General features: G+C 42.6%; 1 protein-coding gene, 1 non-coding gene and 1 pseudogene across 3 annotated transcripts in view; 1 reads left to right on the top strand and 2 right to left on the bottom strand.

Moving 5' to 3' along the window:
- Rab31 (RAB31, member RAS oncogene family) overlaps positions 1-12,371 on the top strand; it is a 136,723-nt gene that overhangs the window by 102,705 nt on the left and 21,647 nt on the right. The gene's annotated exons all lie outside the window — the stretch shown is intronic.
- Positions 11,404-11,938, bottom strand: LOC141422540 (eukaryotic translation initiation factor 1 pseudogene; annotated as a pseudogene).
- Trnaa-agc (transfer RNA alanine (anticodon AGC)) lies at positions 11,970-12,042 on the bottom strand. Its single transcript has one exon. It is a non-coding gene; the product is annotated as a tRNA-Ala (tRNA).

Below are 12,371 nucleotides of genomic sequence, written 5' to 3'. Positions count from 1 at the left end.
TAAATGGAAATTTTTTTCATTCCCTATTACTAGTTTGCTTCAAAGAGAACTAGGAGATATGTGTATGTATGATGTGGTATACATATCTATCTCTATTTCTGTGTTTATCTGTATATGTTAAGAGTCTTGGGTATCAACATATGTACACATGTAGAGTACCCCAGACTCTAATCCAGAACCACAAGCTCATTGTAACCATCCTTGGGGACTGCTAGAGGGCAGTTTTAAAAAGTCATCGTCAGCAACAGTATTATTAAGCTTTTGTTCCTGAAAATTTTCTTAGAAGACAGAGTCCTATCGTCAGTTTCACTTCACATACTGCTCAGGAGTTATAGAGTTTTAGAATGCAACTCTTATTAAGAACTACAGTTGTCTCTGTGATAACTTCCAAAGGATACAATTTTTACTTGTATTGACTCTGTCTGCTGCTCACTTGTCAGTGAGTCAAAAACAAATTCATCATCATCACTGAGCTGAGTACTTACTGGGTGCCAGACTTTATTGCAAGTAGTTTACGGAACCCTTACAATCCCACATTTCTTGTGCCTGGTTTCTCACAGAGAAGCTGAGACTCAGTGGCTAAGAGCTTGTTCCAGGCCCTGTGGCTGGCAGAGGTAGGGTATAGCCTTTAAACCCCTGCTGCCTGTTCCAGAGCCTGTGATCTTGGCCTTCATGCTATATCCCATCTTATAAGAAGTCAAGTACAAACAGCATCCATGACTTGATCCGTCTCAGGAATTCAGCTCAAAATTCTTCACAGTGGTGTTCTGGGACCGCTTCAGGACTAGCCTAGATTTCTTTTTGGAGAAGAGGTCTTAGGAGGCAAACTCCCCTAGAGAACTCATGTTTTCTGCTCAGTCCTTCGATTCTAAATTCTGATGTTTTTCATGAGAAACAAGCCATTTATGTGTGGCTGAGAACCCAACACTACCTGCTTGAACTTGACACCAGGAATTTGGCCCCAGGAGAGCAGCAGTTCCCAGTATACATTATTAAGCAGGGAACAGAAATTCTTCCCAGGATACCACGTCCTTTAACTGGAAGGGCTTAGATAATTGTTACAAGTCATTGTCCAGTTAGATGCTTACTGTGAGGGTGGTAATTATCTTTTCTTTTTAAAAAAGGAAGACTGGCTTTGGTTTTAATTCCACCCTACAGGTAAATCAATCCAAGTGTTCATAAGAACTAGCATTCAAAACAGAGATTTTCTGCTTTTAGTATTATTTTTAAATGGTTGCCTGTCTGTGTGTTGCACAGACGGTTTGGCTATTTGGAGAAAACAGTTGCTAAAGGGAGAATAACAAACTGATTATTCATATCATTCCATGCTTGGGGGAATGGGAAATCTGCTCAGGCACTCGTAGCCTCTGCACACACATCCGGCAGCTTCCTCCGCTTGATTTTGATAGAATGTTGTGAATGATTTCCATCACTTTTGGCTAGAGTTCCTTAAACATGTGGGATGTTTTGACTAAAAATAGTTCCACTAGATGTTTAACAGCCATCTCCTGCTCACTGTTGCTGCATTACTGATGGTTGGTTTAGTTGGTCTTTTAAACCTGATCTTAGAATTTGCTCCATGCAAATTTTTTAATGAAATATTAAATTTTATATTCTGGGAGTATGGCAGAATATGAAATGCTTAGCTGCTTCTGTCACAGAAGTTTACAAATGCAATGTCTATGGTAGAAATTCCCAAATTTGTTTTATGAAGAGATCATGTCTGTTGTTTTTTTGTCTCACTGTAAAAAGGTACCTGAGCAGTGGATCTTTTATGGTGCCCTGCATATATGGTCATCTCAACATAGACTTCCAAACTCAGGGCTTTGTAGTGTCAGGTCACAGATCGATAGAGTACAAAAACATCAAACTCAGCATTTTATAGTCTACCCTAAAATAATTAGTCTTAAGCTTTCAACTGCAAAAGAAATTGCTAGGAAGCTTGCTAACATGCAAAATTCTCACTGGCCTAGAAATTCTGGTTTAGTGGGTCTGGGATACAGGGCTATCCATGTCTAACAACCTCCAAATGATCACTGGTGAGATGGCTCTTAGGACTTGCCACTGTCCTGGGAGGATGTCTTAAGTAGGCTTAGCCATGATTGTGAAGCAACAGTAAGGAAGACAGGGGTCTTGGTGCTCCTCACTCCATCCCCTTGTTTCTTCCTATCAAAGTGTTTTTTTTTTTAACTTAGTTTTTAATTCTCTGGAAAATGAAGACTTTTGTGCACCTGCCCCAAAGTGCCTGAGCACCTTAGCAGATAAGGAGCTCTGTGGGCTCTGTGGAATCATGCAGTCATCCTGCCGACAGTACATGTGTGCTGTTCTCTCACAAGAACTGCCTGTTAGTGAGCGCATTCATCTTGGCCAGTCTGATGTATGAACACTGTGATCCTTGTTTTCTTGTGAACTTTTTTAATTGTTAGCAAGATTTGGAAACCCATGATCATCTCCTAAATAACTATTAGAATAGAGTATCTGCTCTTTACTTAGACACAAATAATGATCAATTAGACAACAAAGTAGAAGATAAACCCTTCATTATAATAACAACGCAAATTCAAAATGCCTAGTGGTCAACTTTTTGTGTATATGTAATTTTTTAATTTTTGAAAAATTTTAATCTTAGGAATGAATTTAGCAAGAAATGAACAAGACTAAATGACAAAACATTATAACTCTGTTATAGGACACAAAAGAAGACTTGAATGAAAATGAATACTTTTTTTTAGTGGTACTGGGGGTTTGAACTCAGGGCCTTGGGCTTAATAGGCAGATGCTCTACCACATGACAGCCACACCTCCCCCCTTTTTGCTTTAGGTATTTTTTCAGATAGGGTCTTAGTATTTGTCCAGGCTGGCCTGGACTGCAATACTCATAAGTATGCCTCCCACCAAGCTGGGATTACAGGAGTGTACCACCACATCTGGCTTATTTGTTCAGATGAGGTCTTGATAACTTTTTGCCAGGCCTGGCCTTGAACTATGATCCTCCTAATCTCTGCCTCCTGAATATCTGGAATTACAGGTGTGAGCCACCACACCTAGCAATAATGTATATTTTTCCTTGGATAGGATGACTCAGTTTTCCTTGGATAGGATGTAAATTAATCTACAGCTCTACAAAGGTATTAGTTAAATTACTAAAATACATTTATAAAAGAAATTTTACAGAATGATTCTAAAGTTATCTAGAAAAACAAACAGGCAAAAATTTTATCAAGTAGGGGATTAAGGATGAGTAATCGCAGCAGATATTGAATATATTTTAATGATTCAGTAATAAAGCAATCTGGCATTGGCACAGAGCTAGACAAAAAGGTCAGTGAACACCACAAGGAGTCAAGAAATAGGAAGAAGCATCAAGGATTTTGCCTACGACACAGATGATCCTGGGAATGCCATTAAAAAGGGGTAGTTCAGTAAACTGTTGGGATAATTAGCTAGTTGTAGGAAAATGAGAGAAGATATACACAAGATGGAAAACGACTTAAATGTAAAGTAATCTTGGAAGTGAAATAAATTGATTATGACATAAAAACTCAGAAGCCAAAGGGGTAAAAGATTAATAAGCCTGACTATATAAAAATGTCTTTGTGGCAAAAATGCTGCAAGCAGGATCTAAATACAAATGACAAGGTGACAGAGTGTGGAAAGTGTTTTACAAAAGGTTAGATATGGCCAGGCAAGGTGGCTTACACTTATAATCCCAGCAATACATGAGGAGATCATGAAGGTGATGGTTTGAGGCCAGTGCTGGGCAGAATGGGAGAGCCTGTCTGAAAAATAACTGGAGCAAAAACAAAAAGAAAAGAAAAAGGACTGGGGCATGTGGCTCAAGGGGTAGAGCATGTGCCTGGCAAATGTAAGGCCCTGAGTTCAAACCCCAGTGCTAACCAAAAAAAAGAGCTCCATTCCCTAATATGCAAAGAGCACTACAAACCAATAAGGGAAAAAACACCAAATAACATCAAAATCAAACTAGATGGAATGTGCATAGGAACATCATGGAGAAAGACACATCCGTGGCTTATGAAAAGCCATTTACCGTCCTTGAATAGAAATTACTCAGAATTAATATTGAGGTTTTTAATAAGAAAAAAAAGCACTTCACCGTATGATGCAGTTTTACTCTTGGGACCAATCTGGAGAATTAATGTACTTAGCAAGTACATGAACATGCTTAGCTAATGCAGTTGTACTCCCTACTTGTCTATGGACTATTGATGAGGATAGGAGCCCCGGGGCCATAAAGTGAAGGGGTTGCATCTGACAACCCTCGAAGGGCTTCTCTTAGTTTCTTCCACATGCAATATCCTCCATCTTTTGGGCATTCTGTAAGAAAATAGTGCCATGCCATCATTGCTGAGACAGCTTTGTCTGGCTTTATGTAAGAGACACTGATATAGGACTTACTGTGTGCCAGGCATTGCTCCCAGCATTTTATTCCAACTTACTTAGCACCTAACAATGTAAAGTGCTCACTTCATCTATATAATGAGTGGAGGATAACCTCAGAGAAGTGGACATCCAGGGCATTCACTCCTTTGCTCCTGTGAGCAGTGCTTCATGCCTGAGCCTGTTTACCTTCTCACCAGGGTATTTTAGGCCACCTCTGAATGCTTCTTGTCTCAAACCCTGGCTAGAATACTGCCTGCCCCTCAGGGAAATAGAGGGGAGAAAGCATTATTCTGCTGGTAGCCCACTGATTTGATTCCCCTCCGTCACAGGCAGGGCATCAGGATTCCCTTGTGTACCTGTCTTCCTTTCTCCCTGCCATTGGTGAAGTCGGACCTTGGAAACAGAAACGTGGAGCTAGCCCTCAAATTAGAGTTGAGTCAGCTGCCATGTTGCCGGGTAACACCCATGAACAACAAAACAAGGACCCGTATTGGTAGCACAGCCTGCTGAACATCCTGGAGCCCAAAAGAATGCTGTGTCCTGACCTCCTCCCCTGCTGAGAAGCCTGAGTGCAAGTGACCAGCTGCAGGCTTCTGCCCCTGGCCAAGGGACACACGCAACTGCTATAGTCAGGACCTTGAAGAGACACAGCTGAGACCAGAGCTTCTCCATGAGGATCTCCCTTTTGGGTTGCTTTTGCCTCCAAAGCTCCTCTTGGCCCTTGTGGAAGAGTTGGGCGAGACTCTGCTCCCAGGACTCGTCAGTGGACCTTCTCGGCACTGGCCACACTTCCTCTTAAGTCTGTGTGCCCCACCATGCCTTCCTTTTCTTCCTGAGGATGGTGGTGGGAAATTTGTCATCCAGCCATTCAGTAGGTGTTTACTCGCTACCTCTCTAGGGCCAGGTGCTGTGAGGATGCCTGCACACTACAACAAAAGCCACGGTCCTGGTTTTGTATCACTCACTGTAGGTAGAACAGTCTGAGAACATGTCTTAAAATGGACAACTGATGTTGTCTTCAAATCATTTAAAAGGAGCATCTGTATCTCAGATTTACCCTTTCTCTAGGTGTCTTGGAATGCGGAGTGTCCTGCAGATCTAGTCTCCTGAGAAAACAGACTCGGGAATGCAAGGGACTCTCCACTCAAACTCTTTTTCAGAGGGAACTAGAAGTCTCCCTTCCCCTGCCATTTACAAAAGGCCTGTTACTCTGTGCCAAGCATTGCGCTAAGCACTGGTATTGCCCAAAAAGGACACTGAACTGGGCAGAGAATGGGTAGGCGATTACAAGGCAGGGAAGTAACTTCCTCTCAACTGGAAGGTTCATTTGAGAATGTTAAAAAAAACAGGAATCACATTGTCACTAGCCTTTGTAGTTCAGCAGTTCAGGCTTGCCATTTAAAGTTCAATGAGAAGATAATTTCATTGCAGTCTCAAAGAATAGTGTACCTCTCCTGCAGGTCAAGAATGAACAAATGTGAATTATGCCAGGACCTTTGCTATCTGGAATGGGTTCAGCCCCACCACACCCCACCAACATAGTTCTGCCCTTGCCCTGTAGAAGAAGAGGCTGGAGTTGAATGGTGGTGGGTCCTAGATTCTCTTCACCCAAGGTAATAGCTATTCTGCTTGGCAGTGGGCAAGGCAAGCTCCTGACACACACTATTTGATAATCCCAAGTGATCCACATCACAGACACCTAGAGGCATCCCAGTAAGCTACAACTCTCTGAGTGCTAGGTGTGCCGGACTCCGTTCTCAGAGGCTCCATGAATTACTTCATTTTCGTGAGGCTGCAGGTAAGGAGTAGGTAAGGCCTTGTCATGATCTGGTGGCAAGCAGTTTTAGAAGCCTGTGTCATGACCAGTGACGAGATAGCCTGTGCTAAAATATCAGATCAGAAGATGCATGGAGGCCAGGCATGGTGTCACCAAACCAAGAGGCAGAGTAGTGATTGAGGTAGAAATGACACAGTAGCTGTCATTTCTTATACCTGTGTGTCCCTGGGCAGGTCATGTGACCTTTGGGAGCCACAATTGCCTACTTTGTAAAACAAGCAAAAACACATCTTACATGGTGGTTATGAGAAGGTAAGGAAATGCAGAGTGCAGCGCTGTGACTGGCAGAGTACTGCCCAACTTCCGTTACTAGCCTGAAGCATCCTCATGTTCCCAAGAATCTAATTTTGGAGGTGACCTCTCCTGACATGGCATATTTAGATGCACAACCTGACCCCAAACCATAACAAGAATATGCTCAAAGCAGCAAGTCTAGTTAATGGCCAAATCAGGATTCAAACTCAAGACATCATCTGCCCTTAGCTACTAGGATTGATGATTACAGCTGGGAGCCAAATTCAGAGTTCTTGATATTTTGCTAAAAAGGTGATCCTGTTGGTCCTTTGATGATTTTCTCTTCTGGGAAAGCTGATTTCCTGGCTTTCACTTCAGGTCACTTCTTAAGCTTGTTCAGTTGCTTCCTTGGGTGTATTAGTCTGCTAACATCGCCAGAACAAAACAACACATACTGTGCTTAAGCAAAAGAAATTTCTTTCTCACAGCCTCCAGGCTGGAAAGTCAAGATTAGGGAGGCTGGAAATCCAAGGTGGATTTCGTTCTAAGGCCTCTGTTCTTAACTTGCTGGTGGTCACCACCTTGCTGTGTGCTCACATGGCCTTTTTGTGTGCATAAAGAGAGGGTATGAGCTCTCATGCATCTTTTCCTATAAGGACGCTGATCCTATTGGATCGAGACCCTGCCCTATGACCTCATTTAAGCTTAATTACCTCCTTGTAGAGCCCATCTCCAAACACAACCACATTAGAGATTAAGACTTCATCATGTGGATTTTGACAGGGACATGATTTAATCCTCCTGAGCCATTCCACACAGGACTGTTTCAAGTAGGAGTTATGTGGATAATGGAGTATATGAACTATTAAGTGCCTAAACATGAGGCAATGTGTTCCATTTTCCTGGTCACCCATTAGCCAAATCCAAGACATGGCAAAAGCCAAAGTTCAGATCATTCAATATATTAAGTGTGAGAATGAGAATTGGTGAGTTAAACTGAGATATATAAGTGGATTCATTCAGAAAGAAAACCTGAACACAAGGAAAGTTTCTTTGAAGATCTGCTGTATCTTTGAATGACAGGCAAAAGCAGTTGAAGTTTTGACATTTATTTCAATATTCCTAAGGGGGGAGGACTATAAAAGTAACATTTTTGAGGAAAATTGTTTCTTTAAAAGATTAAGGAAAAATATTTGTAAAGTATGTAGGGAACTCAGACAAGTAAATATGAAAGTGATGCAGGTTGATTTCTTTGACATCAGGAGTCCGTCCATTCAGAAGTTACCTTAAGTGAAAGGTGAAAGGGCTGCTCAGCCCAGTTGCACAGAGGTTTTGCAATACATGAGAGGTTCTTGTAAGAGCAAGAGTAGACAGACCAGTCTCTGGTTCTTTTGTAAGGATGAGCCCAGCATATCCTTGCAAAAATGATATCACCTATCTTTGTTTGCTAGGTGTGTCTCCAAATAACTGAGGTTTAAGGCATATTTGCTTCAAATTATAAAATAATACATGAAAAATACAGGCTTGTGGAAAAACCCAATTCAGAAGAATATGGAATAGAAAGTAGAAGTTCCTCTTTATTACATCTTCCCAACAACCTATTTCCTTTCCCATTTGTATTGTTTGTAACAGTTTGGTGAGGTTTCTTTCAGGAAATTATGCATTTACTTATAGACAGCTGGAATGTTGCCTTTGAGTAAATAATGCACAGCATTGTTATTTCATTTTCTCCTACTTGTGATCATGTACTGTCTTCCCAATTTTTGTAATTATGAAATTGAAATAAATATTTCAAAAAAAACAACATGGTTCTAACCTTAAGATATACATAGCCTCCTTGGGAAGACAGGTTCAGAAGGATGGTAGGGCTGTATCATGAGAGCAGTGTGCTCGGGCTGCTAAGGAGCAAGGGGTAGAGCAGCTACTTTGGAGGACACAGGACCAAGCTCTTGAAGAGGCAGAGTGGAAAGTCACCACATGAACAGGGAGGACACACAGAGGGAGGAGCAGGTGCAGGCCCCAGAGACACACCTGAGCACGTGTCCAGCTGCAGTGGCTGTCACTTTGGGGTAAACAGAAGAAAGGTAAGACACCAAGCCTCCTCTTTTAAGGCATTGGTTTGATCTTTGATCTTGAAGCAATCAGAAAACATGGAAGAATTCTATTCACAGGAAGATTTGATGATTTGAGCTTTGAAAGGTTTCTCTCTCATGCATGTGGACATTGGACTGGCTACAGGAACTGGTAGAGGCCACTGCAGGAATCTGTGTAAAGAGAGATAAAACCAGACGGAGGCAGAGGCAGGGCAGTAGAGGCTGGTGGGGGGAATAATATGTAGGCTTTATCACTTAGCCTGGAGCGGTTTGGGATGGAAGCTGTACAAGATGACTCAGCAGTTTCTGGATTAGAAAATTAGGCAGACTCATGGGAAGAGTGGTGCATTGTGGGTGAAAGGTGATCAATAAGGCTTTGACAAGTTATGTCTGTGAAGTTCACCTGCCATTCAAGTAGAGATAGTCAGTGGTCAGCTACATCAGGAAGGAGATGTGTCCAGACAAAAGAGAAAGGCTGGAATCTCTGGCTCTCAGAGGCCACATCCCTTGTACAGGTGGGCCGTAATACGCTCTGCTGGACACCCAGTGTTGTGTGAGGCATCCCCCATTCTCAGTCCTGGCCCTAATTGTTTTCATTCTTCATCTCTCAGTTCTTCACTCTGACCCTGGCTGTGGGATCCGCTACAGACCCTTGAATCTAGCATTTCCTGATAATGGGATGAAAGCCTCTTTAAGGTCTCCAGCTTTCCCACTGCTCCAGCCTTCCTGTCTCCCACTGGCCCAAGATGGAAACAGGTCCTGGTTCTGAAGTCCAGTCTCCATCCTGACCACTTGCCAGCCTATAGATGGCTGGCACCAGCTGCTTCGTCGAGGGGGGGGGGTGTCACCTTAGATAGTTAAAACAGAACCTTGAGTAATGTCCACACGAAAGGGTCATGCAGAATACAATTGGCCTCAGCAAGAGGGTGAAGGAAGGGTGATCCTCCGAGTCTACACTTCACAGCTAATTGTAGTAACTCTTCTTGGAGATTTTTGTATGTAGCATGGTCTAGAAATTCTTTTTAAAAATAGTCTTTACCATCAAAATTGACTAACTTTGTGTTTATACCTTCACTTGAGTGAACTAGTTTGAGTTTTCCTGTTTTAATGCCTTGCACAATATCCAGCAGATAGCAGACACTCAATAGTTACTGAAAAAAGTGACCCAAAGTCACTGGATACCATAGTCCCACATAGCCATAATTCCAGAAGGCCAGTGGTGACAGCCTTCCAGCCTGTGGGTCTGTTGCTGTGGGCTTTTCCTGAAGTAGAATAGCAGCTATGTGTCTGCTATTGTGCATCACCACAGGAAGTTTCCACCAAGTACATTTTCACCTCTGCAAGACTCCTCTCAGAATGTGGTCACACCATTCTTTGTGACACCAACCAAGTACCCTGTAATCCAAATCCATTCTGAAAGTACCCAGAGTTAATGCAAGTCCCACAGGCTGAGAGTTCAGTACCACAAGACTGCCCCTATTTCAGACTTGAGCTGTGTTTCTAGTATACCCAACATACCCACACTTTTGCCCAGCAGACTGCAAATTTTAGGGCTCCCACTACAACTGAATCCAATAGATTTGCATCTTGGTGAGTGCAAAGCCATAACAATCACAGCCAAGACATAACAGGGGAGAGAAAGACTTATGACGTGCAGAAAGTAAGGAGAGCACAAGAGTTTTTTCAAATCAATGCCCTCGCAGAACAAAAGGAAGCATGGGATTTTTTGGGGGGCGGTGAGGGGAAAGCCTATGCATTTTCATATAGGAAAACACTTAAGGGGTGAGCACATCCTGAGCATGCTCAGTTTAAGGTCCTGTTTTAAGAAGATGGCAGACACATTTTGGCATGATTAGCTCAAGGCCATGAATCACATGTTTCAAAGGTTAAAAATGTTAAGACAGGAATACCTCTGGGCATGCTTAGTTTGGGTAAAAAAATTTTAGCTGAAAATAAAGGAAAGGACCTTTGAAGGCACATTAATTTAGGAGTGTGCCCCTAAAGGTGCATGTATCACTTAGCAGCTAACACCATAACTTCCCCTCAGATTTAATAATTGGGTAGAATTAAGTCAATAATTCAGGAAAGCACTAATTTTATGACTATGGATCTGTTACAAAGGATCTAACTCAAGAACAGCCACATGGAGAGATGTGCAAGACATAGTATGGAGCTTCCAGCCCCTTTGGGTGCACATCTCTCAAATGGTTGAGAATGCTCCACCCCATCCCACTTCACCCCACCCCACAGGAGGGTTATAGTCAAGGAGAGGAAGCTATATACTGAAAGGAAATGAGGTAGAGACCAGCTGATAGGCTATAACTCCGTCTGTCTTACTTAACTGGTTTGAACAGTTGTGATTGGCTGAGACTCAGCTACTTGTTGTGAGAGAAGTCTATTGACACATCAAGTTAAAGTATAGTTCACTGTGTACTGAGAAATCCTTAGGCCAAACTTACAATATTTATGGAGACAGTCAGGAGCCAGTGGCTCACACCTATAATCCTAGCTTCTTGGGCAACTGAGATTGGAAAGACTGCAGTTCAGGCAAGCCTTGGCAAAAAGTTTGCAAGACCCCTTCTCAACAGAAAAAGCTTGACATGGTGGTGTGTGCCTGACATCCTAGTGATGGAGGGAGGTTTAAAATAGGATCATGGTCCAGGCTAACCTGGGTAAAAAGCAAGAATCTTATCTCCAAAATAACCAGAGCAAAAAGGGTGTGGCTCAAATGGTACGGTGCAGCTTTTTTCAGGGGGAGAGGGGACTCTTTTCAGTTTATTGCATGAAGGAGTTATACAGGTTGAGTTAAAAATAGTCCCCAAGTGGTTATAAGTTTTTAAATTTGTGACAAGAGACAGAAGAGAAATTCTGCTAATTGTAAGGAAATCCTTAAGCTTCACAGAGCCACACACACTTAAAACCCATGAACCCTCAGCTGATCATCCTTAGCCAGTCTAATCTCTACCAGGAGCTGGCACATGTTTTTGCACTAGTCACCCTGCAGCTGAGTTACTTCTCCATATTCTGAATGCTTGAGTACAGTACCATCACAGGCTAATTTCTTCTTAGACACCTTCACTGATTTCTTTTTTTCGTAATCATCTGTGACCCCTTGAACAGTAGTAAGGGTCTTTCTGCATATTCTCTGTTGAATTCTTATATGGATATAATCCTTGGTGCCAGCAGAAAGCAGGTCAGTAAAGGAGGCAAAAGAGTGGAGGTTCTTAATGGCAGACATGTGATATTCCTTTTGCTTTGAGGAGGTGTCCTGTGGAAGGTGGCTAAGAGAGAAGAGGGCTGGGGACAGCGCTTCGGGAAGCAAAGGACGTCAAGGGGGAGGCAGTTGAGTCCCAGCAGCAGCTGAGTGACTGGACTCCTGCTTTTTTTTTTTTTTTTTTTTTTTTTGGTGGCACTGGGGTTTGAACTCAGGGCCTCATGCTTGCTAGGCAGGCGCTCTACCACTTGAGCCACTCCACCGGCCCTACAGTGCCACTTTAAGCCAAATTTGATTCAGTTTAACAGATGGATGGATTCTGATTCTCCCTCCTTCCACTCTACCCTGACTCCAATGTATTTAACAGTATGAAAATATGTTGAGCTCCACATATCACTTTTCTATGGTCTAGTGTGGATGCCAGTGTTGTTAGGGTCTGACAGAAGCAATGTGGGCCAATTAGAGCGACCAGGATGACACTCTGCTTCTCCCTCTCATTAGCAGTATCATCTGGGGCAAGTCATTTATTTAATGAGACCCATTCTGTACATGGAAAAAGTCTAAAGTGTACTTCTCTGTCCATTTCAAGGTC

This window comes from Castor canadensis, chromosome 4, assembly GCF_047511655.1.
Source record: "Castor canadensis chromosome 4, mCasCan1.hap1v2, whole genome shotgun sequence".
NCBI lineage: Eukaryota > Metazoa > Chordata > Mammalia > Rodentia > Castoridae > Castor > Castor canadensis.
This window is presented reverse-complemented; position numbering and strand designations above follow the sequence as displayed.